Raw genomic sequence first — 25,620 nt, 5'->3', positions numbered from 1 at the left:
AGGATGCACGAGACGAGGGAGGAGTTTGATGCAGAGGTATCACTAGACGTGGGAGGGCTGAGTGCGCATGCGTCCGCTCCATTCTATGGGCAAGACTAGTGCTGGCATTGGGGATGTCAGTATTAATCTGTGCATGTCTGAAGCAACTATAGACCAGTGAGTCTGACATCAACAGTAGGCAAATTAATGGAAACCCTATTAAAGGATAGGATTGTGGAACATCTAAAATCCCATGGATTGCAAGATGAAAAACAACATGGGTTTACTTCAGGGAGATCATGTCAAACAAATCTTACAGATTTTTTTGACTGGGTGACTAAAATAATAGACGGTGGAGGTGCAGTAGACATCGCATATCTAGATTTTAGTAAGGCTTTTGACACTGTCCCACATAGAAGACTTATCAATAAACTGCAGTCATTGAGCATGGACTCCCATATTGTTGAGTGGATTAGGCAGTGGCTGAGTGACAGACAGCAGAGGGTTGTAGTCAATGGAGAACATTCAAAACAAGGTCATGTTACCAGTGGGGTTCCACAGGGATCTGTACTGGGACCAATTTTGTTTAATATCTTCATAAGTGATATTGCAAAAGGCCTCGATGGTAAGGTTTGTCTTTTTGCTGATGACACAAAAATATGTAACAGGGTTGATGTTCCTGGAGGGAAACGCCAAATGGAAAAGGATTTAGGAAAACTAGAAGAATGGTCAGAACTCTGGCAACTGAAATTTAATGTGGATAAGTGCAAGATAATGCACCTGGGGCGTAAAAACCCAAGGGCAGAATATAGAATATTTGACACAGTCCTGACCTCAGTATCTGAGGAAAGGGATTTAGGAGTAATTATTTCAGAAGACTTAAAGGTGGGAAGACAATGTAATAGAGCAGCACGAAATGCCAGCAGAATGCTTGGATGTATAGGGAGAGGTATAAGCAGTAGAAAGAGTGAAGTGCTTATCTCCAGAAGGATATAGATACTCTAGAGAGAGTTCAGAGAAGAGCTACTAAACTAGTACATGGATTGCAGAGAGTAGTGGATGCATGGAATAGCCTTCCTGCAGAAGTGGTAGCTGCAAATACAGTGAAGGGGTTTAAGCATGCATGGGATAGGCATAAGGCTATCCTTCATATAAGATAGGGCCAGGGACTATTCATAGGATTCAGATATATTGGGCAGACTAGATGGGCCAAATGGTTCTTATCTGCCGACACATTCTATGTTTAATTGCTTACTGCATATTAAGATTGCTACTATGCTTGCGTCCTATCCGTGCTCCTTATATTAATAGTATTGGAGAGCCGATTTTTACATATTATAATAAATGTATAGGGGTTTTGAATATGTGTTTTGTGCTATTATAGGATTAAGAAAACCCCTCTATCTTTTCATATCCCAAATTTTGAAGACATAAAGGGGGAAAAAGACATTTCTTTTAAAAAGAGACAAGGTAACATATTATATGGGCTTAAAAAAACATATAAACATTGGCTCAAAAATTAATTTTTGAGGGGATAAAGGATTTAATATATAGGAGACACAAGTTTTTTTACCCAAAAAAGAAGGGAAGGATAGGTGAATGTTAGGGGGTCTCCCAAAAATTAAAACCCAATCAATAGATTAAGATTTTTCATGTTAGGTCAATCTCTGATCGAATACAAGTCTTTTGACCAGACTCAGATTTATGGGTGGGCTACTAGTGGCCATGCCCAAAGACCTCTTTAATACAAAAAGAAAGAAAAAAATAAAATAAAAATATGAATGAAAATATGATTCAGTCCAAATAAAATTGATCTTGAGATGAGAGAACCTTTTGAGATTCGTTTGGTTCCGCTTCACAATTTATAAAAAAAAAGTTCATTTTGGACCCAAATCAATTCGGACTAAACCAAATTGGCTTCAATTACCCTGGAAATTGGAATAACACCCTTTAGTCTAGGACTCAGAATACTATATTTTCCCCCCTATAAAACACACCTGGCCATAAGACGCACCCAGGTTTTAAAGGAGGAAAATAAGAAAAATTTTTTTTTTTTTAACTAAAGGTGTGTTAAAATGTTTAATAAAATACCATCAAGACATCTAGCAGTTGTAACTGGCTGGTAAGGCACCCAGGAATCACTGCTAGATGGGTCTTGGCCTCATTAAAGATTTTTTTTTGTTTTAAGTGATATGTGCCATAAACTGGTCAAGTACCGGTGCCAGTTTCTTCAGAAGTCCTCCAGGGCGTTTGGCCCACACCTTTTTGATCCATATTTTCATGCCATTTTCGTCCATCCAGCATTTGTCACGAACATGGACAATCACTACCCTTGGAATCGCCTCTTTTGGCATGTTCTTCCTTTTGAAGATCAGCATTGGTGGAAGCTTTGTGCCATCTGCGCAGCAGGACAACACAACTGTGTAATGGGTTTTCTCGTGTCTTGATGTTCTCACCGTTATGGTTTTTGCACCTCTGACATCAACGGTCCTTTTTTTTTTAACATTAGATTTTTATTGTCATTCAAGTTGGATAAACAACTTACATGTAAGTAAAATCACAATTTACAATATAAATCTGACACGCAAGTCCGAAAAGTTACTCTAAACATGGTACATATTAGTATCAGTCAATAAATATGTGCACAACAAACATTATCCGCTCAAGCACACTCCTGATTTAAATATCAATGATGACCTAAAAACCATGCAGATAAATGAACTGCTATCATTTGAAAGATTGCGGGCAGAAGCACCTCTACACAGTGTCCAGCTGAGCCATCTGTCAGACAGGGCAGTTTGGTGTTTAGCAGATTGCACCACAGTAATTTTATATTGCATATGTAGATCCACCCTAGTAGTAATATCTCTCAACGTGGGAAGGACAGTGGACTTCCACCTCAGAGCTACGCACACTCTTGCAGCAGTAAGGACATGTGCTACTGTCCATCTAAACTGGTGGGGTATATCAGATAATCATATATGTAATAAAGCCGAAGCTGGATCTGGGGTTAGTTGGCCTTGCTTAATATGGGAAAGAAGCTGGAATATTTCCCTCCAAAAGGGAAGAACCTTAGGGCACGACCACCAAGTATGCAAGAGAGTGCCAATCCCAGAACACTGTTTCCAACATGAATTGGAGTAACCAGGTATACAATGAGCTAATCTATCTGAGGTAAAATACCATCTTAAGTGAACCTTCTTAATTTGCTCAATATGGTTAACACACAAAGGGGTACAGGTGGACCACTTAAAGGCCTGCTTCCATTGCTCCGTTGTAAATGTGGCCTTAAGATCTTGCTCCCATTTGAGCATAAAAGGGAGTTTTTTTCTCCCAATTCGGCTGACTAATGAAGCGGTATATTGGGGAAAGGCCTTAAATAGCTTGTTCTATGGTGTAAAAGGCTTTGTATAGCCTCTGGTCTGAGGTGGCCAACCATTTAATAGAGCTAGTAGTTAAGAAGTGTCTAATCTATATATATTGTTAAAAAAGGGAGTGAGGAAGGTTAAATAAGGATCTAAGTTTTAAAAGTGAGCCCTTCTCATAAAGTAGGTGTAACGTTTTCAATCCTCTATCTTCCCACCCCACCAGAGAAAGACCTGGTATATGACGTTCCAGGCACCTAATGGATAATGATTTAAAGCAGGGATGCTCAACCTGTGGCCCTCCAGTTGTTGCAAAACTACAACTCCCAGCATGCTCAGGCAGCCTACAGCTATCAGCCTACAACAGGGCATGGTGGGAGTTGTAGTTTTACAACAGCTGGAGGGCCACAGGTTGGGCTTCCCTGATTTAAAGGGTATAATATTTTTTTTTAAATGAGGCAAGAAATCTTTTCCAGATGTTAAAAAAGTGAGAGGCTGTGGCCAAAGGGCATAGGATCTGCAAAGGGCGGAGGTACATAGCCTCTGCTGACAATCTAAGAGAGGCTCCCCTAGTCAAAGCAGTCTCAATTTGAACCCATTTGTGAGTCGAAGATGGTGTAAACCATTCTCTCATGGCATCAAGAATGGCCAACTTGTAATATACGAACATATTAGGTACACTTATGCCTCCATCTAAAAAAGAGTAGTATAACATTGTTGGACTACCCTAGGGAGTTTATCCTCCCAAATAAACTGCAGTAAAAAAAGTTTCAATAAGCATAGGCTTTCCAACTGGAGTTATGCAACAGAGTATTTATAATATCTTCGGCAAAAATATAATTTTGCATATGTGGATATGAGCCACCCAAGAAAGCTCTAAGCGTGAGATCCTGCTAAGTTCAGGTTTAAGGGTACTGAGCAAAAGTCAGATGTTATAGATGTCACTGCTGCGATCGGAAAACATAATGTGATGCCCAAGTGAGGAATAGCATCTTGAGACCATACAAACGGGTATTTGGTGGACAGACGTTGAATAGAGGATGAGTCTAATAGTATTGGAAGCACCAGAGACTTGGAGGAATTGAGCATATAATAGGACACTTACTGTAGGAAAAGTGAGTAAGGACATTCATAAGGCTGGGGAAGGAGGTATCAAGCTTCATGCATGTGACAATAACATCATCTGTGTACAAGCCTATAGTATAAATAATGTCTCAAACCTGAATCCAGTCACAGAAAATAGTGCACTATAATAATAGATGCAAGCATAATATATGGACTAAGTCCTCACTCTATTGATAAAATTTGAGACACTTGGTCAATACATTTTGATCAAAACACATCTAAGCCCACCTACCAAGCAACAAGGTGGTCTCAGTTCAGGCGAGTCCTACGCTAAACATCTCTATGCCGTTGTGCATTTATGTTTAGGAGCGCAGACCCCGCACATATAGTGTGTTGCTCCTAGTTACCTCCATGTGCAGCAGCAAGCGGTGGGAGGAGGAGCACACATACCTATATGTACCACCTTAATCAAGGTCACCTATTAGATAGGTGGGGAAAAAGTGCACATGAATACTACTCCCAAAGTAGGAGTGTATTCACAAATGAAGGTGCCACTCCTTCAAGACAAGTTAAACAAATCACAAAAAAAAATATGTAAAACAAAAAAATTCATCCGTCTCGTGCCATCTCTCGTCTGCCTTAATGGCTACAAAGCCTACTTGATCTACGTTTACCAAATATGGCACGACTTGTTAGAGGCGAGAGGCTATCAACTTGGCGTATAGCTTGAGGTCACAATTTAGGAGAGCTAAAGGGCTAAAATTGTCAGGTTTCGTAGGGGGCTTGACTGGTTTGAGTAAGGTAGTTATTGTTGCGTACTGATCGTCCGGAGCAATAGTACCTGCCGCCTGCCAGGCCTAAAAGAGAAGTAACAAGTATGGGGTCAGTTGAGTAGAGAACGATTTATAATAGTCACTGAGAAGACCATCAGTTCCAGGGGCTTTATGTGGGAGAGAAGTTTTAATAACCTGAATAACCTCTTCTCATTGCCGCACACAGATGCACGCAAGTACCCTACATGTCGGGATCAATGTCCGTTACATAGCAGGCTGTTGTCCTTATGCAGTACAGCCTGCGATGTAAAGAACACATGCAATGTGACTGAAATTTTGTTTTTTCTTCCTGTATTATCATTTTTCTCCTAATTTTTCTCCTAATACAGTAATTGTTTGCAAATTTTTGCTTTTTCTCTTCCCCCTCCCTAAGCTCTTGAACACAATGACAGCAGTAGTAAATCATGTCTGACTGACACTGCCATACATAGCTATGGGTAAACGTAAGTTTGAAATTAACAAACAGTGTGTTTAAAAACACATAGCCTAATCGCATGTGTTATGCTTTTTCATATTCTAAAGCTTCAGAAAATTGTCCCATATCGTGGGCAGAAGTCCATGGTGGTTAGGGAACAGGGTATTCACTGGAGACAGGCCAGAGTGTAGTTAGGCTTGAACCTGGGCATGGGACGTCTCCACTTACTGATTTGCCTCAGCCTGGCGCAACTCAAGTCTGAACTCAGAATTACAGGTCAATGTTAGCGTCAAGAAGAAGCGCACTCCTTTTACACCGTCAGCAGCTGATTCCCTATTTATGTCTATAGAACCTGTTCTATTAAACGGTTATACAAGTAGAGCCCCCCCGACAGAGTGGAGAGGGTGTCAGCAGTAAGTTTGTGTTGACGTCACTGATTATTTTGCCCTTCCTCTGATACATCAGAACAATAACCCCCAAAAAACGCATCCTGTCTATGGAGCATCTGCCTTTATTCGGTCAGCATTTGGTCAGTAATCCATCAGTATTGCTTAAGCCCAAAAAAAAAAAAGGGAGTTCATCTAAAACAGAGATGCCACATAAATGGAATATTTGCATGTCTTCTGTGTTTTGTACCCACTCCTGCTTTTGGCTACCAAATCATAAGCCAATTCTGATGCAAAATAGGGACCATGTCATGCAGGCCTTAAAGCTATTACATAGACAGGATCCGTTGTGCGTCTCATTTTTCTTCCTACTGACAGATCAGAAAAAGGGTCAAATAAATGATGATGTCAGCCAGGCCGAAAGGAAAAATAGTGGCCCAGTCATGAAGTGGGAAGGGTGGGAAAAGCACGAGAAGTCCACAGAGTGGCCCTATGACATAGTGGTGAGGTGGAAGCAGCATGAGGAAACCACAGAATTGTCCAATTATAGAGTCTGGAGGTGACAACAGCATCAAGAGGAGGCCAAAAAACTGATTAAAGCAGGGGTGTTATATACCAATAATATACTTTCTATATAGTGAATTTAGGTAGTGCAGCATTTGTTTGCGGTTTTGCTGCGTTTTCGCAGCTACATAGAGTGCTAAACGCTATTGCTGAACGTCATGTGGGTGCCCACAAGAGAGGAAGAGGAGGGGAGTTCAGAGTGAGAGCCGGAGCAGCAGATAGGGAGGAGAAGGAGGAAAAGCAGGCAGAACTTACAGTGCACAGGAGGCAAAAAGCAGACTGCTAATGTATCTGGAACGAGCCATCCACCATGCACGGTCATATCTGGCGCTCGCAGGACGCCGGCACATGGCTCCGCAGTGTGGGATTTTTTTAACGTGTCAGCTGCTGACAATAGTGTCGCCAAATGCAGCCTGTGCTATCAACGCATAAGTCGCGGTAAGCCCAACACTCACCTAGGTACGACTGCCTTAAGAAGGCACCTGGCCTCCCATCACCAAGCCCAGTGGGAGCAACACCGCCAGAACCCATAAAGCCACACTCCCGAAGCTCCACGTCCTGCCTCTTCTCCTTCTCCTCTCTCCTCCCATTTTTCCTCCACTCCACCTTCCACCGTGCTGTTGTCACATTCATCTGGCAAAAGGCAGGCTTCTGTGGCCAAAATGTTCGAGCGTAAAAAGATGATGACACCGGATAACCTTCTTGTCCACGGCTGACCGCTGGCTTGTCAGAACTACTAGCCTGCCAAATACTGCCATATAAACTCGTGTATTTGGAGGCCTTTAGAAAATGTGTGGCCATTAGCACACCGCAATGGAAAGGAAATATTTCTCCCAGAAGGGCATCCCAGAGCTGTATGGCCACGTTCAGCGGCAAGTGAATATATTTCTGGCACACAGTGTCGGTGCCAAGATACATCTGACTACAGACACTGCCCACTGGGTGAACCTTCTGACGGCCGTCAAGCATGTAACTCGTGGCACCCGTGTGGTTTTGGTGTTACCGCCAAGGATTGCATGCAGGCCTGCCTCTTCTCCTCCTACTCCATTCTTTGTCTGCTCCTCGGCTGACTCCTCCTTTTCCACTGCTACGGCTTTTTCCCCAAGCTCCCCAGAACCTATTCGACGTGCCAGTTGAGACGTTGTTATGCTGTGCTGCGGCTGTTGTGCCTGGAAGCCAAAAGCCACACCGGTCCTGCACTCCTTTCAGCTTTTAGGTAGCTTTTATGACTATCAGTGGCTAACCCCGTTCAATTTGACAGTTAGTAAAGTGGTATGCGACAACGGTGCCAATCTGCTGAGCGTGCTAAAACAGGTCAAAATGACACATGTGCCGTGCATGGCACACGTCCTGAACTTAGTCGTGCAGGAATTCGTTGCCAAATACCCCGGGGTCCAGGACGTCTTTCCGCAGGCCAGGAAAATCTCTGGCCATTTTAGAAGATCTTACACGGTCATGGCTCGCGTTGCTGACGTCCAGCAGCGACACCACCTGCCCATCAGACGTCTGATTTGTGACTGCCCGACACGCTGGAACTCCACCTTGTATATGCTTCATAGGCTGTTTCAGCAGAAACGTGCCGTTAACGACTACCTGTACTATGGCAGGACAGGTTCTGGGGAGCTTTTTTTTTTTAACCGCGCCAGTGGCTGCTCATGCATGATGCATGCAGACTTCTGTGGCCATTTGATGAGATCACCAAACTGTTCAGTCGCAACCAGGGCGCCATCAATGACATCGTACCTTACGCCTTCTTTCTGGAGCGTGCATTGTGTCGTGTCATTGATCAAGCCGTCGAGGAGCAGGAGCAGGAAGATGAGGAAGTTTCAATGCTGGGTGAATTCACCGGGGGCCACTCCATCTGAGACAAGTCAACAGGAGTCTTAAGAGGAGTTAAAATTGATATCCAATGACCGTGTAATCTACCTCCAGTCACATACTTACTTGTTCTTTTCTGTACGTTGAATGCAAAATTTTTAGGGCCTGTAGTCCACTGGCTTGCTGTAAAATTTATCCCCTTCTAGTATGTCACTGTCCATGTTGTGGGACTATTTGTGCACTTCTACTAAGTATTTGGTGGCTGCAAATATGAGCTGAAGGTTTTTCAGGTTCGCCTGCCATTAAAGTGAATGGGGCCTGCCGCGAACTTGCGGTTCGCGAACATTTGATTGCGTTCGCGAACCGTCCCAGCCGATGTTCATCCATCACTGCCAGCTTCCACCAAATATTGATTGAGGACTGCGATACACCAGCTTCCACCAAATATTGATTAAGGGGTTTGATTTGCCCGCTTCCAGCAAATACTCATTATTGGGTTCTATATACCTGTTTCTACAAAATACTTATACAGGGTATTGATATTCCGGCTTCCACAAAATATTGATTTAGGCCTGCAATATACCTGCTTCCACAAATACTGCTCTTCTATAGGGACTTTGTCACAGGGTCATTTTGAAAATGACAGGCAGAGGAAGGCTATTTCACAGGGGTGGGAGGGATTGGGCAGGTGCACCAGGCCGGAGCATAAGTGGGAAGTTGGAGAAGTTGTGTGCATTACGTCATAGGTGTCCGCAGCCTAAAGCACAAACACACACGCCGCGCGTACGTGTAAGTATATTTTATATACACATACTGTATACACACACACATATGCAGTACATACACAAATACACTCTGCATACATACATACATACAGACCCGCACTATCAATATAATGAAGGGAAAATAAATCATTTTTAAACGTACCCGTATTTTTCGGCCCATAAGACGCACCTAGGTTTTAGAGGGGGACAATAAGAAAAAAAAAAATTCATTACACCTGAGGTCAGACCACCAATCAGGCCCCCAATGTTAATCAGACCTCAGCTGACAGCCCCAATAAGACCCCCAATGTTAATAAGACCCCAATAAGACCTCAGATCAGACCCCAATGTGAATGACCCCAAATCAGACCTCAGATAAGAGCCCCAGTGTCTCATATCAGCCCCCAGTGCCTCATATTAGTCCCAGTGCCTCAAAACAGCCCCCAGTGCCCCTCTTCAGCTCCCCAGTGCCCCTCTTCAGCCCCCCTGTAGCCTCTCTTTAGCCCCCCAGTGCCTTATATCATCCCCCCAGAGACTCATATCAGCCCCCAATGCCCCTTTAAACTTTTCTGGGATCCCTGGTGTTGTCCGTGGATGGGGGGAGGAGACCGAGGATGACATTCTCCTGGGTGATGAGCAGGAGCCATGGCGCTCCACTGCTACTAATTTAGTGGAAATGCGGGCCTTTATGCTCCAGTGTTTGAAGAGGGACCCCTGTATAAAAAGCATAAAAGGGAAGGACCATTACTGGGTGGCAACGTATTTAGACTTCCGGTACAAACACAAAATGGTGGACATGTTACCAGCATCACAGAGGACTGTCAGAATGCAGCATTTCCAGGTCTTGCTTCGAGAGATGCTGCATTCTGCTGTTGTGGGTGCTGGCAGAGGAATTTCCACCCACACAGAAACAGTTGCGGGTACCAATCCTACAGCACATGCAAGAAGAGGGCGGTTTGAAGATGTGTTGGTCACTTTGGATATGAGATCATTCTTGCAGCCAACCCATCAACAGCTGCCTTCCGGATCCAGCCTCAGGGAATGCCTAAACTGACAGGTGTCCGACTACATCGGGTTAACGGCCGATGTGGACGCTCTGAGAAGCAAGGAACCCCTTGACTAATGGGTGCCATGGAACTCTTGACTTGCCCCTCGTCAAGTGTCCTGTCCGAAAGGACATTCAGCGCAGCAGGGGGGATTGTGACTGATAAGCGCAATCGCCTAGCTCACGATAGTGTGGAATACCTCACATTTCTAATAATGAATGAGGCATGGATCTCGGAGGAATTGAACACGTGTGATGACCACGTTTAATTGAATTTCCTCATGCCAGCCCACACATATCCACCACCACCCAGAACAAATAATAGTCCCTGTCTTTTGTAAATACAGCGGCATAAAACACCTTTTCTGTCCGTTGAATGCCTAATGTTTTGGGGCTCGGAGGAATTCAACACCTGTGAGGACCACGTGTAATCGAATTTCAACTATTATCATTTGGATTTTTTTCAAGAGGGGGGATTTCGTTACCCATGTTTTTAATCCAATTTTATATTTTTAGTTCTTTTAAACATATGTATTTGACATGTATTTGTACTGGCCTGCAGTAAAATTGAAATCCAATGTCTAATATACCTCCAGCCACATAATCACTTGAGCTTTTATGTATGTTGAATGCATAATTTTTGGGTCCTGTAATCTTACTGGCCAACAGTAAAATTGTTATACAGTGACCGCCTAATTTACCTCCAGCAACATAATCACTTGATGTTTAATGTACGTTGAATACATAATTTTTGGGGCCTGTAATCTTACTGGCCAACAGTAAAACTGTTATACGGTGACCGCCTAATGTGCCTCCAGCCACATTATCAATTGTTCTTTTCTATACAGTGAATGAATACTTTTTGGGGCCTGTAGTCCACTGGCCTGCAGTAAAATTGATATTCATTGACCGTCTAATATACCTCCAGCCACATAATCACTTTATGTTTTCTGTCCGGTGATTGCCTACTGTTTGGGGCCTTTACTCCACTGGCCTGCAGTAAAATTGATATCCAATGACCGTCTAATATACATCCAGCCACATAATTACTTGATGTTTTTTGTCCGGTAAATGCCTAATGTTTGGGACCTATACTCCCGTGGTCTAAAATGAAAATTTTCTAGGCTCCAGCAGGGCACATTTTTGACAAGTTCCCTTTAAGACGCATAACAATGGCCCCAGATTAAAATACATATTTTTTGTGGGAATTTTTGCAACTGATCCCCCTCTGGTATGTCACTGTCCGTGTTGTGGGACAATTTGTGCACTTCTAATAAGTATTTGGTGGCTGAAAATATGACCTGACAGTTTTTCAGGTTTGCCAGACATTAATGTGAATGGGGCCCGCCGCAAACTTGTGTTCGCGAATCGTCCCATCCTCCTCCTTCTCCTCCCTCTCTGCTGCTCTGTCTCTCCCTCTGAACTCCGCTCCGCTTCATCTCTTATGGGCACCCACGTCCATTAACACGTCATCATCGTCACCTTCACCACCACTGACATTTGAGGTCTCAGAGTAGGCAGCAACAGCGGGGACCTCCCTCCTTGCGATGATCTGGTTACTGTTGTCAGACCGCTTGGTGGAGGCCGTTGCTACCTCCACTTCCTCATATGATGTCAAGAATGGCTGCGCATCGGTAAGGTCTGGGAATGGATGCGAAAATAATTCCTCTGACTCGAGTAGAGAAGCTATGGTGGTGGTGGTGGTGCATTTTGAGGTGCACACAGCAGAGAGTGAGGAGGGTGCCGATACAATGGATGAGGAGGGTACTGTCATGGATGGTGTTGCAGAAAACTGGAAGTTATAAATTAACATCTGACTGACTTGATCCCAAACTAAGGAACATATGGGTGAGCCCTATAAAACCCCTAGAGCTCTCCCCATGCAACGGTCTTTATGATAGACGATTGTATGCCCTCGTACCTAGACTGTGTGACACCTGAAAACCTTATAATAGTGAGGGGACACGACCACCGGCTCCCTGCACTTAATACGGAGGGAGTCAGGATCACGTAAAATCAAGCCAGCACGGAAACACAAATAAAGGAAAAAGACTTATCTGAGGAATCAGCAGTTGCAGCCTCTAGCAGTGAACACAATCCAGGAAGTAGTATAAACTGTAAAGTGAGGCATTATGGGAGGGAATATAAAGGGAGGCAATCAGTGTAAATAGGTGACAGCTGGGAGAAGGAAATAGATGACAAAGTGAAACCAAAACAAAGAACATCATGCAAGAGGTACAGAAGAACGTCTGCCAGAGCTTCTCAGAGAGCTGGCGGTGACAGTACCCCTCCCTCTACGAGTGGACTCCGGACACTCAGAGCCCACCTTTTCAGGATGGGACCTATGGAAAGCCCTGATGAGACGAGTGGCCTTAATGTCCGCCACTGGAACACACATCCTCTCCTCAGGACCATAACCCTCTTAATGAACGAGGTACTGGAGAGAACCGCGGATAATGCGAGAATCCACAATCCTAGAGACCTGAAATTCAAGATTACCATCAACAACAATCGGAGGAGTAGGCAAATAGGAGGGTACAGTGGGTTGGACATACAGTTTTAATAGGGACCTGTGAAAAACATTATGGATCTTCCAAGTCTGAGGAAGATGAAGACAGAAGGCAACGGGATTGATGACGGACAAGATCTTGTAAGGCCCAATAAACTTAGGACCCAACTTCCAGGAGGGAACCTTCAGTTTGATATTCTTTGTAGACAACCACACCTGATCACCCACATTCAGGTCCGGACCAGGCACACGTCTCTTATCCGCCACACGCTTATATCTCTCACTCATCCTCTTCAGATTACCCTCAATCTTTTGCCAAATAAATGACAAAGATGAGGAAAATCTCTCCTCACCAGGTAAACCAGAAGACCCCTCTCCAGAGAATGTCCCAAACTGCGGATGAAACCCATTTGCACCAAAAAATGGTGACTTATCAGAGGACTCCTGGCGACGGTTATTTAAAGAAAACTCAGCAAGGGACAAAAAAGAACACCAATCCTCCTGATTCTCTGCCACAAAACAGCGCAGATATGTCTCCAGATTCTGATTGACGCGTTCGGTCTGGCCATTCGACTGCGGGTGAAAAGCAGAAGGGAACGACAACCGAACCCCCAAACGAGAACAGAAGGCCTTCCAGAATCTGGGAACAAACTGCGTGCCCCTATAAGAAACTATGTCTGAAGGAATGCCATGCAATTTGACAATGTGATCAACAAATGCTTGCGCCAGTGTTTTAGCATTTGGTAACCCAGGAATGGGAATGAAATGCTTCATTTTGCTAAAACGGTCCAATACTACCAGAATCACAGTCTTCCCCGAGGAACGAGGCAGGTCCGTAATGAAGTCCATGGACAGATGCGTCCAAGGACGGTAAGGAATGGGTAACGGAAGGATAGAACCCGATGGCCGTGGATGAGGGACCTTGGCACGAGCGCAGGTCTCGCAGGCTGCCACAATAGCCGGCCACCAGAATCTCCGAGCAATGAAATCCACTGTGGCTCTTCTCCCCGGGTGCCCAGAAAGGACAGTATCGTGGTGCTCCTTAAAAACCTTGTGTCGTAAAGCGAGAGGCACAGACAACCTCCCAGGAGGACAAAGATCAGGAGCCTCTGCCTGGGCTGCCTGAACCTCTGCCTCCAAATCAGGATAAAGAGCAGAGACGACCACCCCTTCTGCCAAAATGGGACCCGGGTCTTCATCGTTCCCCCCTCCCGGAAAACAACGTGACAGGGCATCAGCCTTCACATTTTTAAACCTAGAAAAGAATAAAGACCATCTGGCCTGTCTCGGGTTCAGAGGCTTGGCTGATTCCAAGTAGGCCAGATTCTTATGGTCGGTAAACATGGTAATAGGGTGTCTGGCTCCCGCTAGCCAATGGCGCCATTCCTCAAAAGCTAATTTGATGGCCAACAACTCCCTATCTCCCACATCGTAATTTCTCTCTGCGGAGGAGAGTTTCCTAAAGAAAAAGGCACACGGGCGCCATTTGGCAGGAGAGGGACCCTGAGACAAGACCGCACCCACACCCACCTCAGAAGCGTCCACCTCAACAATGAAAGGCAGAGAGACATCAGGTTGTACCAAGATGGGAGCGGAAGCAAAACTCTCTTTGATACTAGAAAAGGCCTTAAGCGCATCTACCGACCAGGAGGAAAAATCTACCTCCTTTTTAGTCATATCAGTGAGTGGCTTAACAACAGAGGAATAATTCAAAATTAACTTCCTGTAATAATTGGCAAAACCCAAAAACCGCATCAGAACCTTCTGATTCTCAGGAAGCTCCCAATCAAGCACAACTCGGACCTTCTCAGGGTCCATGCGAAAACCAGAAGCAGAGAGAAGAAAACCCAGAAATTGAATCTCCGGAACCGCAAATGCACATTTTTCCAGTTTAGCGTACAATTTATTCTCCCACAGAATGAGCAAGACCTGGCGTAGGTGGTCCCTATGAGTTTTGAAATCAGGAGAAAAAATCTAAATGTCATCTAGATACACCAGTACAAATTTCCCCATTAAATAATAAAAAATGCTGTTCACAAAATTTTGGAAGACGGCTGGAGCATTCATCAAACCGAAGGGCATAACCAAATTCTCGAAATGGCCCTCAGGGGTATTGAAGGCCGTTTTCCATTCGTCCCCTTCCCTGACCCTGACTAGGTTGTATACCCCTTTTAAATCCAACTTAGAAAAAACTTTAGCCCCAACAATCTGGTTAAACAGGTCCGGGATCAGAGAAAGCGGATAAGGGTCACGAATTGTGATACAGTTCAGCTCTCTGAAATCCAGACATGGTCTTAAAGAACCATCTTTTTTCTTAACAAAAAAAAAAACAGCGGCAACAGGCCGAGGGTCGGATGTGTCCCTTTCTCAGGCTCTCAGAGATATAAGTGCACATAGCGACTCTTTCAGGTTGGGAGAGATTATATAAATGTGATTTTGGCAGCTTGGCGCCTGGGATCAGATTAATAGGGCAATTGTACTACCGGTGAGAGGGCAGCTCCTGGACACCACTCTCTGAAAACACATCCGAAAATTCAGAGAGAAAATATGGTACAGTCTTGGTAGAAACGTCTGAAAGAGACGCCGTGAGGCAATTCTCTCTGCAAAAGTCACTCCAACCATTTATTTGCCTTGCTTGCCAATCAATGGTGGGGTTATGTTTAGTGAGCCAGGGTAGCCCCAACATTAGAGGAGTAGGTAATCCGCTTAGGACGAAACATGACATATCCTCAACATGAGCATCAGCCACAGTCAAATGGATATTGCGAACTATGCCCTTTAACGATTTTTGAGAAAGTGGAGCGGAATCGATAGCAAAAACAGGTATATCCTTTCCCAAAGTGCATACCTGGAAACCATGTGTTATAGCAAATTGATTATCAATGAGATTGACAGCTGCTCCACTATCTACAAAAATCTCACAAACAATGTTCTTGCTATCTAGCACCACCCTGGCAGGTAGGACAAAATAGGAACTACAAGCAAACGGCAAACCTTCAATTTCCGCATCAACCTTGCTAAAAGTAACAGATAAAAAGTTTTTAGAGTTTTTTTTTTTCTTTTTGTTTCTTTATTACCCTCAGAAAACTCCCTGAATCTCCTAGAGGGGCAAACATTTGCCAAATGATTTATACCCCCACAACAGAAACAAACCCTCCTCTGAGAGCTGAATCCTCTACTATCAGAGGCAAGCAAACCCAGCTGCATGGCCTCCTACTCAGAGGGGATTGAGAGAGACTGAGGCCCCTGCGCACTGAATGAGACCGCCCCACTGTCCTTGGACTGAATATGACAGGAAGGAGTGGTCTCTCTTCTCTCTCTAAGACACCTGTCAATACGAACAGCTAGAGACATGGCAGACTCCAACGAGGCAGGTCTCTCATGAAAGGCAAATGCATCTTTCAATCCCTCCAAAAGACCATGGCAAAATTGACTTCGGAGTGCAGCATCATTCCAACCAGTATCAGCTGCCCATCTCCGAAATTCTGAACAATATATCTCTGCGGACTGTTTACCCTGGCATAAAAGACGCAGTTTATATTCAGCCAGAGCAATACGATCTGGGTCATCATATATCTGCCCCAGGGCTACAAAAAATTCATCCACCGATCGGAAGGGCCGTGCGCCCACTGGCAGCGAAAAGGCCCGGCAGTGAGATGATGATCCCCACCCTCTGCTCCACATCACCAGAGGAATGGGGAAGTAGGCGAAAATGGAGTTTGCAAGCCTCTCTAAAGCAAACAAAATTCTCACTACCCCCGGAGAACGTATACGGAAGCAAGATCTTAGGCTCGGAACAAACTCCATGACGCAAGCAGAACCGGTCACCTGAAACTGAGACACAGTTTTACGGAGATCTGCTACCTCCAGTGAAAGACCTTGCATGCGGTCACTCAAGGCTGAAACCGGATCCATGCTTAAGACGGTTATGGCGGTTTATAATGTCACGGATGGTGTTGCAGAAAACTGGAAGTTATAAATAAACATCTGACTGACTTGATCCCAAACTAAGGAACATATGGGTGAGCCCTATAAAACCCCTAGAGCTCTCCCTGACTGCTATGCCCATGCAACGGTCTTTATGATAGACGATTGCATGCCTTCGTACCTAGACTGTGTGACACCTGAAAACCCTATAATAGTGAGGGGACACGACCACCAGCTCCTTGCACTTAATACGGAGGGAGTCAGGGTCACCTAGAATCAAGCCTGCACGGAAACACAAATAAAGGAAAAAGACTTATCTGAGGAATCAGCAGTTGCAGCCTCTAGCAGTGAACACAATGCAGGACGCTCTGAGAAATGATTAACCCCTGGACTACTGGGTGGGCAGGCTTGACCTCTGGCCAGAGCTTGCACAATTTGCAATGGAACTGTTGGCTTGCCCCTCGTCCAGTGTCCTGTCCGAAAGGACGTTCAGCGCAGCAGGGGGGATCGTGACCGATAAGCGCACTCGCCTAGCTCACGACTACCTCACATTTTTAAAAATGAATGAGGCTTGGATCTCGGAGGAATACAACACATGTGACCAGTAGACCATGTTTGATTCAAATTCCTCATGACAGCCCACAAATTTCCGCCACCACCCATAACAATTCATGGTCCCTGTCTTAGGTTAATTAAGCGGCATAAAAGGCTTTTTATGTCCATTGAATGCCTAATTTTTGGAGCCTGTAATGGCCGACACTTACTTCTATATCCGGTGAATGCCTAATGTACCTCCAGCCACAGAATACAAAGTTCTTTGCTGTCAGGTGAACGCCTATTGGCAATTTTTTGGGGCCTGTACTGGCTGACACTTACTTATTTATCCTGTGAGAGCCCAGTTTTTTAGACTGGAATTGAAAATCAATGGGTCTGTAAACGTTCCGCTAAATTGTGGAACGGATGCGGACCCATTTTACACACGTGTGAATGGACCCTCTGTTTATTTGACATGTATTTACCGGCTGCTGTCAGTTCTGGCTGATTAAGGCCAAGCTATTGCACTAAAACAGAGCAATATTACATAAAAACTAAAGACACGTTATAACTGTATAAACGATTTATATAACTTATTAGAAAAAAAAAAAAAAACATTTTATGGCAACTTTTCCAATAGCAGGATCATCTCCTGCACACCCTTCATGGCCTGGCGTTGCCTCTCCTCCATGGCCTTCATGCGCTCCTGCATTCATGGATTCACACCATGCAACTTTAATAGGGAATAGGAAAGATATGGCCTATAAACTCATCCAAAAAAATCATGGTTTATAGTTCCCTCTAACCCAAATAGGTCAGTCCTGAGTCAATAGCCCGTAGGAAGGAGGCTAGCCCTCAGACTTCTACTGTAGACACAGTGATGGTTCAGTCCATCACTTGTCTGGCACAAAGCCAACACATCACATCACCCAAAGAACACCATCCCCACAATGAAACATGATGGTGGCAGCATCATGCTTTGGGGATGTTTTTCAGCAGCCAGGACTGGGAAACTGGTCAGAGTTGAGGAAAACATGGACAGGGATATTCTTGAGCAAAACCAGTCCCACTCTGTGCGTGATTTGAGGCTAGGATGGAGGGTCTCCTTCCAGCCGGACAATGCCCCCAAACACACTGCTAAAGCAACACTTGAGTGGTTTAAGGGGAAACATGTAAATGTGTTGGAATGGCCTAGTCAAAGTCCAGATCTCAATCCAATAGAAAATCTGTGGTCAGACTTAAAGATTGCTGTTCACAAGCGCAAACCATCCAATTGGAAGGAGCTTAATCAGTTTTGCAAGGAGGAATGGGAAAAAATCCCAGTGGTAAGATATGGCAACTGCTCATAGAGACTTATCCAAAGCAACTTGAAGCTGTGATTGACTCAAAAGGTGGCTCTACAAAATATTTACTTTAGGGGGTGAATATTTATGCACATTGACCTTTTCTGTTATTTTGTCCTATTTGTTGTATGCTTTATAATTAACCAATTTAAAAGAAGGTCTAAGTTGTGGGCATGTTCTACAAATTAAATGATGCAAATCCTCAAACAATCCATGTTAATTCTAAGGGGTGAGGCAACAAAAAAAAAGAACAAAGTCAAGGGGGGTGAATACTTTTGCTTAGCACTGTAAACATTACAGAGTGTTGGCAAAACATACAAAAGTTATTTACGCATCTACCTGGGCATTTTTCGTCCCGGATTCTTTTTATAAACCGGGGGTTTCTTCGCTTAATGTCTGACCATTTTTTTATGATGGCCAGACGGCGGTGTTTGAGACCCAATTGGCGCCAGATCTCAAAGGCCAGCTCCCGCACAATTCGCTGCTTCTCGGCGTGGGACCGTGTGCGGTCATATCCCCGCCCCAACATCCGCTGCAAGATAAAAATGCAAGCATATAATGCCAATTTTTAACAATAATAGTATTGAAAATAACTAACTCAAGTAAACTGCAAAAAGTATTTAGTGCTTTGAAGTGGAAATATTAGATTTAGGCCGTCTGCAAATGGGCTTGTTTTTTTACAACTACGGACCGTACAAACCCGGCCTGCCGTCCTGCAGAGTGGACGAGCGCACGGCGTCCTTGGTTGCTATGATGACGTGCGCTTCCGGCCACCACCGCTGTACTGTGATACACTTGTATGATCTATACAAGTGTATTAATGTACAGAGGTGGCGGCAAGGAACGCACGGCGTCATAGCGAGTTAGCAACCAATGACGCCGTGCGCTCGTCCACTCTGCAGGGCAGCAACCCGGGTTTTTACGGTCCGTAGTTGTGAAAAAACATGCCCGTGTGCATGCGGCCTTACTGTTACGGTTAGAAGATGGGATTGTACTTTGTATTACGACTGTATGTGGGTGGGGTCTGAGCTATCAGATATTGTCCAGCTAAGCAGAGATGTACCTGTCTAGTGAAGTGACGGTACGGTATGGGGTGTACAGCTGGTTCGCCTCCCCGGGATGCACCCTGGGTAACTGTAAATGAACCAGCAAATACTGGCGGTCTGACAAAGAAAGCTTCTCCTGAGTCCTGACTAACAGGATACAAACGGTATATAGTGTGTGTGCGGTTTATAGTGTCTGTGTGCGGTATATAGTGTGTGTGCGGTATATAGTGTGTGTGTGCGGTATATAGTGTGTGTGTGCGGTATATAGTGTGTGTGTGCGGTATATAGTGTGTGTGCGGTATATAGTGTATGTGCGGTATATAGTGTGTGTGTGGTATATAGTGTGTGTGTGCGGTATATAGTGTGTGTGTGCGGAATAGTGTGCGGCATGACAATGGATGTGCAATGTGCATGTTAAAAATATTTCTATGCTTTCCATACAAATATGCTACTAACATAGTGGGTGTGATGTCAAAGGAATGCTTAGCGCGAAAATCAATAATATCTAGTGAGACCTTATAAAATGTGAAGTTTGGTGCACTTAAGAAAAATTAGAATCGCAGAAGGCCGCACTGGCGATTTTTTTTATAACACTCTTTATGCATATAAAGCGATTGTTCAGACATGCAGGTAAATGTAATCAAATACACTACTTTAATGTAAGATTACTTACAGTCACCAGGAGTTCTTCCTCTTTGTCGCTGAACTTCGTTCCAACCATCACATCCATTTAATTACTAGTCGGTGCAAACCAGTTGTTGTAGGCCACGCCTTTCTAGCGCATGTGCTCTTGCCATTAATACTTTGACAAAATTTCGCAGATAAAAAAAGAATGCTTGTCAATCGCAGATTCGCTTAATACTTCTGGTATGTCAGTGTCCATGTTGTGGGACTATGTGTGCACATCTAGTAAGTATTTTGTGGCTGCAAATATGACCTGGAGGTTTTTCATGTTCGCCTGCCATTAAAATGAATGGGAACATTTGGACGTGTTCGAGCGATGGCATTCACAAACTGTCCCATGAGTAGAGATGTCGCGAACATAAAATTCTTGGTTCGCGGACGGCGAACGTGAAATTTTGCAAATGTTCGCGAACGGGCGAACCGCCATTGACTTCAATAGGCAGGCGAATTTTAAAACCCACAGGGACTCTTTCTAGCCACAGTAGTGATGGAAAAGTTGTTTCAAAGGGACTAACACCTGGACTGTGGCATGCCGGAGGGGGATCCATGGCAAAACTCCCATGGAAAATTACATAGTTGACGCAGAGTTGGGTTTTAATCCATAAAGGGCATAAATCACCTAACAATCCTAAATTTTTTTGAACAACGTGGTTTAAAACATCCAGTGTGTGTATACGATCAGGTATGATGTTGTATCGATCAGATAGTGTAAGGGTAACGCCCGCTTCACAGACATTGACAGACCAAACTCCCCTTTTAATGCACCGCAAACAACCGCAAACAGTCCATTTGCCCAACCGCAAACTTCCCATTTGCACAAGGTTGGATACCAAGCTAGCCATGTCCCGTTGATGTCATTGAAGATTTCTTCCTCCACCCAGCCAAGTACAACACCAAGGGTCCCGGAAAGGTGAATTGAATTGATTTTTCGAATGGGGAGATGGTTAGAAAAACGCTGGCTCCCTCCCCTTTGTTTGAATCCACGCCACGGTCACTGTGTCTGCACCGTGCAATTTACTGTCACACCCGTGAGTGGTATTTTCTGTAGTACTATTCTCATCAGTTTAATCCCTGTATGGTCCCCAATCTGGGATCCATTTATTAAATGGATTTTTCGAACGGGGAGATGGTTAAAAAAACGCTGGCTCCCTCCCCTTTGTTTGAATTCACGCCACGGTCACTGCGTCTGCGCCGTGCAATTTACTGTCACACCCAATATGAGTGGTATTTTCTGTAGTTCTCTCTTCTCATCAGTTTAATCCCTGTTACGTCCCCAATCTGGGGTCCATTTATTAAATTGATTTTTCGAACGGGGAGATGGTTAAAAAAACGCTGGCTCCCTCTACTTTGTTTGAATCCACGCCGCGGTCACTGCGTCTGCGCCGTGCAATTTACTGTCACACCCGATATGAGTGGTATTTTCTGTAGTTCTCTCTTCTCATCAGTTTAATTCCTGTATGGTCCCCAATCTGGGATCCATTTATTAAATGGATTTTTCGAACGGGGAGATGATTAAAAAAACGCTGGCTCCCTCCCCTTTGTTTGAATCCACGCCACGGTCACTGCGTCTGCGCCGTGCAATTTACTGTCACACCCGATATGAGTGGTATTTTCTGTAATACTATTCTCATCAGTTTAATCCCTGTTACGTCCCATATCAGCGATTGCCTTTTGTGAAAAAAAATTTAGGCCGGGTACCTTCGACTGTCTTCACAGTGACAGACCAAACTCTGATACACCAAACTGAATTGATTTTAGGAACCGGGAGATAGAAAAAGCAGCTTGGTCGGTCCTCTTACTCCCAAGTTGGGGCACTGCGCGTGCACGGAGCAATGTGCTGTGACACCCTATATGAGTGGTGTCTTAACTAGTACTATTCCTATCAGTTTAATCCCTGTTACGTCCCCTATCCGGGGACGTGTGTCGAATTGATTAACCATTGTCAAATTAACGAACCATTACGACATCCTGCAATATTTTAGTTCTGAGCTTTGTACTTGCTTTGTATTGGAATTGATGGGGATTTTTAAAATTGTCTGCATTATTTCTAATAAACTATTAAGAGACTTTATTATGATTTTTTTATTTTATGTATTAAAAACCCACCCATACAACTTAAAAAATAAAAATAAAAAAATGTTTTTTCTATGAAAAATTATCCAGCCGATCGCTTTTGGTCTGATCATAATGAAGCAACGGCCTTATCATCTGGAGTGTGGCAACATTGCCAACACACTCATAGAGGTGATGATTGCTTCATTGTGATACGCAAGCCCCTTCACCACAAAAAGGTAACATTCACGAAGGGGAATTGACACTTGTATGTACCTTTTTTTTTGTTTTGTTTTTGCAGCCACAGTGCAGCACCAGAGGCCAGAAAAATTAGGCATGTAGACATGCCTGAAAAAAAATGTCATTGTTGCATCCGCTGTTGTAGCAGCGGCCGGAAAAAATTGATGTTTTCAAGGCAGAAAGGTGACTAAAACATTGTGGCTTGAACCCTAGTTGGTGGCGGAGAATTCATGAAAGTCATCCGGTATGCAGACATTAAATACAGCAGCGTGGGGACCATTTTGAGGCCAAGGCATGTCATCAGGCCTTTTGTTAGTCAAACGTATCCCCCACTGTCAGTCCCTTCGGGATCCATGCCTCATTTATCTTAATGAAGGTGAGGTAATCAACACTTTTTTGACCGAGGCGACTTCTTTTGTCAGTGACAATGCCTCCTGCTGCACTGAAGGTCCTTTCTGACAGGACACTTGAAGCGGGGCAGACCAGAAGTTCTATCGCAAACTGGGATAGCTCAGGCCACAGGTCAAGCCTGCACACCCAGTAGTCAAGGGGTTCATCGCTCCTCAGAGTGTCGATATCTGCAGTTAAGGCGAGGTAGTCTGCTACCTGTCAGTCGAGTCGTTCTCTAAGGCTGGATCCCGAAGGGCTGTAGCAATGTGCAGGACTGAAAAAGCTCTGCATGTCCTCCATCAACAACACATCTGTAAAGCGTCCTGTCCTTGCCGCCGTGGTCATGGTAGGAGGAGGATTACTTTCACCTCTTCCCCTGTTAGATTCCCGTTGTGCTGTGACATCCCCCTTATAAGCTGTGTAAAGCATATTTTTTAGTTTTGTTTTGAACTGCTGCATCCTTTCTGACTTTTGGTAATTTGGTAACATTTCCGCCACTTTCTGCTTATACCGGGGGTCTAGTAGCGTGGCCACCCAGTACAGGTCGCTCTCCTTCATCCTTTTTATACGAGGGTCCCTCAACAGACATGACAGCATGAAAGACCCCATTTGCAGAAGGTTGGATGCCGAGCTACTCATTTCCCGTTCCTCGTCCTCACTGATGTCATTGACGGTCTGTTCTTCCCCCCAGCCACGTACAACACCACGGGTCCTAGATGGGTGACAACAACGAGCACCCTGGGATGCCTGCTGTGGTTGGTCTTCCTCCTCCTCAAAGCCACATTCCTCCTTTGACTCCTCTTCCTCATACTCCTCTTGCAGCGTTGCCGCAGGTCCGGCAAGCGATGATGACAAGGCTATTTCTGGTGGTGATGGTGACCACAACTCTTCCTCTTCCTCTTCACGCTCATCTACAGCCTGATCCAGCACTCTTCGCAGGGCACGCTCCAGGAAGAAAACAAATGGGATGAGGTCGCAGATGGTGCCTTCGGTGCGACTGACTAGGTTTGTCACCTCCTCAAAAGGACACATGAGCCTACAGGCATTGCGCATGAGCGTCCAGTAACGTGGCAAAAAAATTCACAGCTCCGCAGAGGCTGTTCTAGCACCCCGGTCATACAAATACTCGTTAACGGCTTTTTCTTGTTGGAGCAGGCGGTCGAACATTAGGAGTGTTGAATTCCAACGTGTCGGGCTGTCGCAAATCAAGCGCCTCACTGGCATGTTGTTTCGGCGCTGAATGTCTGAAAAGTGCACCATGGCCGTGTAGGAACGCCTGAAATGGCCACACACCTTTCTGGCCTGCTTGAGGACGTCCTGTAAGCCTGGGTACTTAGACACAAAGTGTTGTACGATGAGATTCAACACATGTGCCATGCACGGCACATGTGACAACTTGCCCAAATTCAGTGCCGCCAAGAAATTGCTTCCATTGTCACACACCACTTTGCTGATCTCCAGTTGGTGCGGGGTCAGCCTCTGATCCACCTGTGAGTTCAGGGCGGACAGGAGTGCTGGTGCAGTGTGGCTCTCTGCTTTCAGGCAAGTCAACCCCAAGACAGCGTGACACTGTCGTATCCGGGATGTGGAATAGCCCCTGGGGAGCTGGGGGGATTCAGTTGATGTGCAGCCAGACGCCGCAGCAGAAGAGGACTCAGCCGAGGAGGTTATGGAAGAGGATGGAGTAGGAGGAGTAGAGGAGGTGGCAGTAGGCCTGCCTGCAAGTCGTGGTGGTGTCACCAACTCCGCTACAGAGCCACGCATTGCATGCTTGTCAGCCGTCAGCAGGTTGACCCAATGCGCAGTGTAGGTGATATACCTGCCCTGACCGTGCTTTGCAGACCAGGTATCAGTGGTCAGATGGACCCTTGCCCCAACACTGTATGCCAGAGATGCCATGACTTCCTTTTCAATCACTGAGTAGAGGTTTGTGATTGGCTTTTTGGAAAAAAAAATTGTCCGGGTACCTTCCACTGTGGTGTCCCAATAGCAACAAATTTTTTGAAGGCCTCAGACTCCACCAGCTGGTATGGTAAAAGCTGGCAGGCTAAGAGTTCCGTCAAGCCAGCTGTCAGACGCCGGGCAAGGGGGTGACTCTGTGACATTGGCTTCCTACGCTCAAACATTTCCTTTACAGACACCTGACTGTGGGCAGATGAGATGGAACTGCTGAAGGTGATAGGCGGAGTGGCGGGTGGTTGAGAGGGGGCAAGGAGGACAGCAGTGGTTGACGTGGCTGAAGATGCTGGACCAGGAGGAGGATGGTGGCTTTGAGTTTGTGTGCTGCTTGTACTCATGTGTTGATCCCATTGGCGTTTGTGATGTGAGATCATGTGCCTTCGCAAAGCAGCTGTACCGAGGTGGGTGTTGGACTTCCCACGATTCAGTTTCTTTTGGCACAGGTTGCAAATGGCATTGCTGTTATCAGAGGCAGACACACAAAAAAAATGCCACACTGCTGAGCTTTGCAATGACGGCATTCTGGTGGTGGCAACAGCATGCGTTGATTGGCGTGCTGTCTGGCTGACCCCGGGTGCCGATACATGCTGTCTGACTGTGCCACTAGCTCCTTGTAACGACCTCCCCCTGCTTCCAACTCGTCTCCTCCTTCTCTCTGTCTCCGCTTCTGAACTTTCCCCCTCTTCTTCTTCTCTTCGAGCA

The sequence above is a fragment of the Bufo bufo genome, chromosome 5 (genome assembly GCF_905171765.1).
Source record: "Bufo bufo chromosome 5, aBufBuf1.1, whole genome shotgun sequence".
Taxonomy (NCBI): Eukaryota; Metazoa; Chordata; class Amphibia; order Anura; family Bufonidae; genus Bufo; species Bufo bufo.
Note: the sequence above shows the minus strand (reverse complement) of the source record.